This window comes from Brienomyrus brachyistius, unplaced genomic scaffold, assembly GCF_023856365.1.
Source record: "Brienomyrus brachyistius isolate T26 unplaced genomic scaffold, BBRACH_0.4 scaffold77, whole genome shotgun sequence".
NCBI classification, from domain to species: domain Eukaryota; kingdom Metazoa; phylum Chordata; class Actinopteri; order Osteoglossiformes; family Mormyridae; genus Brienomyrus; species Brienomyrus brachyistius.
In genome coordinates this window covers 641112-644735 of record NW_026042352.1, presented here as the reverse complement: position 1 = coordinate 644735, position 3624 = coordinate 641112, and the positions used below count along the sequence as shown (strand labels likewise).

The 3624-nt window shown below is 39.9% G+C and overlaps 1 long non-coding RNA gene across 1 annotated transcript; it reads left to right on the top strand.

Moving 5' to 3' along the window:
- Nucleotides 1-902: 902 nt before the first annotated feature.
- On the top strand, nt 903-2851 carry LOC125726808 (uncharacterized). The gene is made up of 2 exons (XR_007388415.1): nt 903-1591; nt 1709-2851. It is a non-coding gene; the product is annotated as an uncharacterized LOC125726808 (long non-coding RNA).
- Nucleotides 2852-3624: the final 773 nt, after the last annotated feature.

Sequence of the window (3624 nt, the reverse complement as noted above, 5' to 3'; positions counted from 1 at the left end):
GCATGTGTCAGCATCTCCCATGGAGAGCAAGATGGGAGAGACAAAAAACAGTCGTCAAACTGCCCCAGTATTTAGGTATTTTTTTGCTGGAGTTACATTTATCTGATATTATATAGGAGATAACGACGTCATACTGATTTGAAGTTGGCTTATTTCACTCGCGCCGTTTGCTCGTGGTCATTATCCGGCATGTTGACGGTTTGCTGTGATCGGCCGGCTTTGGGCGCCGTGCCGCTCTGTCTGCAGGGGTCGTCTCCACCGTGGTTCCAGACTCGCCACACAAGCTCTTTGTCGGAGGCCTGCCCAACTATCTCAGAGAGAGATGGAATACCGCTTTTGTCAAATTGACAGGTCGGGTCAAAGGTCACGTTCAAAAGTTCAGTGGGCGGAGCTTATGTTGTAGTGGGTTGAGCTTGGTTGTGTAACTGACGCAATAGCATATGGATTTAATTATTTATTTAAATATTTTTTTTTGTCTTCTTCCCCGGGGGTTGGTTGTGTAACTGCTGCAATGGTATTTGTATTTAATTATTTATTTATTATTTTAAATGATTGTGGCTTAGGGGGCCTGGGTTGGTTGTGTTAGTGCTGCAATGGTATTTGGATTTAATTATTTATTATTTTAAATGCTTATTTTAAATGTTTATTATTTTAAAATGATATTGAGGAGAGTGCTTATGAGTGTGTATTATTTTAAAAATGATATTGATGAGAGTGCTTATGAGCGTGTGTTATTTGAATAAGTTATTATTATTATTATTTTGTGGTGCGCGGGCGGGAGTGAGCGTGGCTGGGTTACCTGATGGAGCGCGAGCGTACGGTGTGCGGTAGCGTGGTAAGGTCCCCGGGCTTCGGAGAATCAGCAAAGGACTTATTCACATACTGGTGCGGTAGCGCGGAAAGGTCCGCACGGCTTTGGATAATCCTCGGAGAGAGCGATGCGGGAGAGCTGAGAGGCGTGCTGCTGCGCGAGTCTGAGAGAAACTGTGAGAGACTGTGGGATAAAATGGTAAAGTTGGAGCAAAGAATGAGAGGAGGAGGTGCAGGGTCTATCGTCCAATAAAAACGCTCGGCGCTAGTTTTGACCGTGTGTTTTTTCCTCACGCAAGCGTTTGTATCACATCGGCGTATGGCGCCAATTTGTAAAGGTCATAAGTCGAGACATACATCGAGTCTGTCAATTTGTCCGCCAGTAAATTCTGCAGGGCCGTGCCACCTGGCCATCGAGGCGCCCCCCTACCCGGCCACGCGGGTCATACATCGAGTCTGACACTTTTGCCCTCCAGTAAATTCTGTTTAAAGTTTTGTTTTCACATACGTCCCAAATTACAGATAATTTTCTTACACAGGCACGAGTAGCATCATCAAGGCCGTACCACCTGGTCATACATCAAGTCTGACAATTTCCCCGCCAGTAAATTCTGTTTATAGTTTTGTTTGTCATACATGACCCTGCAGATATGGGGTGACAGAGACAATTAAATTGTATTGCGGCGAGCGGGGGGGCCTATTCCTCCTAGGGCAGAGGCACAAGTATCTTCGAGGTCTTACCCTTCCTGCCAGCCAAAGAGGTTCATCCAGGCCTTACCCGGTGAGTATATTATTTCTTTTATTCGCGTGATAAAAATGCTAATTAATTAAATTAAATTAAATTAAATTACAAATAACATTCTAATAATAGGTATTCTCTGTTTTTTCTATGTACAAGAGAGAGAGACTGCGCTGACCGGTCAAGAGAAAATCTACAAGAGACCTGAATCAGCAGTGTTATAAAGCACATAGCCAACGCTAATTAATAAAGAATTTAAGCATAATAGCCCAGACGTACCATGGCCTATAGCTGGTAGAAACGGAGCTATCCTACGGCCTACAAGATAAAAGCATATGGCACCAAATTGGAATCAGTAGTCTTTAAAAGAATAAATGGACTAGCAACTGTCTCTGGGGGAGCAGCCCCGGTTAGGTACTATTAAGCAGCATTTAGTGACATGCATCAAAACACATTTTTTAAAACTTTGACAGAATAAAGTCTTAGTTATTTTAATAAATATGTTTTTCAGTAAATGTTTATTCACGCGCATGCGGACAAACACACACCCCGGAGGTCAAACTAAAAAAAAGTTGATACAAACTACAGTTGTATCGGACACGCACACAAAAACACGAGAGTTTGCTCAATCAAAAAACACCAAACATATATAGTTCACGTTTTTTATTAAAATGTATAAGGATTGTTTTCTTATAGCGAAATTTTAAATTAATATGAGTGGGATATAAGTCATTTAGGCAACAGGATTTGAGGAAGAACCTAAATAGCAGCTAGAAATGACCGACCAGGCAGGCAGAAGTCTGCTTTTCTTATCTCACAAGTCATGGAAGGGTGGGAGGGGGGCCACATAAGTGTAGGGTAGGAACTGTGGAATCAGGCAGGGGTGCAAGAATTTAGGATATAGTCTTGTTATTTTAAAGAAGGTGTACATGATTATTTAATTACATTTAATAGGAACCAGTAAGCTGCATTTAGCACCATGCTGCAAATACACATAAAAAAAAACTTTAAAGAATAAGGTCTTAGTTATTTTAATAAAGACATCCTACAAGGTACCCACGGCCCCAGCTTATATAATCTACAAGCTTGATCTGAGATGCTTGCTGGAGTACAATGCTAAGTTGACAACGGTAACGGAGCTGCATATTGTTTGATAGTTATGAAACATAGTTCAAATTCAACAGTGTCAGCAGTCATCCACTATGCAGGGAGACTACAGATTGACTATAACGACCCCATTTATCTGCTGGAATTATTTAAAAAAAAAAATTGACATAATAAAGCCTTAGTTATTTTAATAAATATGTTTTTTCAGTAAATGTATATTCATGCTCATGTGCACAAACACACACACACACACACACACACACACACACACACACTGGTGGTCAGGGGCTTTAGAGTTTAACTTTAGGTCTGTGAAAGTATAGGACCGCTAACTTAGTCGTTCATGAGTCTTATTGTGAAAAACCACACAAAATAGACTTGTAAATTTTAAAGAAAAGACATTAACAGCTTTTGTTAATGTTTACATGTATAAAAACTTTAGATGTGTTTGTAAAACAGTCAAACAAAAATGTGTTATTTTAAAGTAGTATAAAATATAACCTTAACTTTGGACGCAAGATGAACAACCTACACACACACACATAGACACACACACACACACACACACACACACACACACACACACACACACACACACACACACACACACAGCAAAACCCCAAGCATGCGCACAAGCGCACAACCAAAGGTTGGGAAGTGTGCTTTTCCTTATCTCACAAGTCATGGAAGGGGGGGATGGGGGACACATAAGTGGGGGGTAGGAACTGTGGAATCAGGCAAGGGTGTAAGAATTTAGGATATAGTCTTGTTATTTTAAAGAAGGTGTACATGATTATTTAATTATATTTAATAGCAACCAGTAAGCTGCATTTACACATTAAATGCAAAAACACTTAAAAACTTTAAAGAATGGTAATATAACTTGACCATAGTTTTTAGTTACACAAATGTTTTAAAATGTAACATGAAAGTTTTTCAAAGTAAGATGTACAAATGTTTTAAAATGT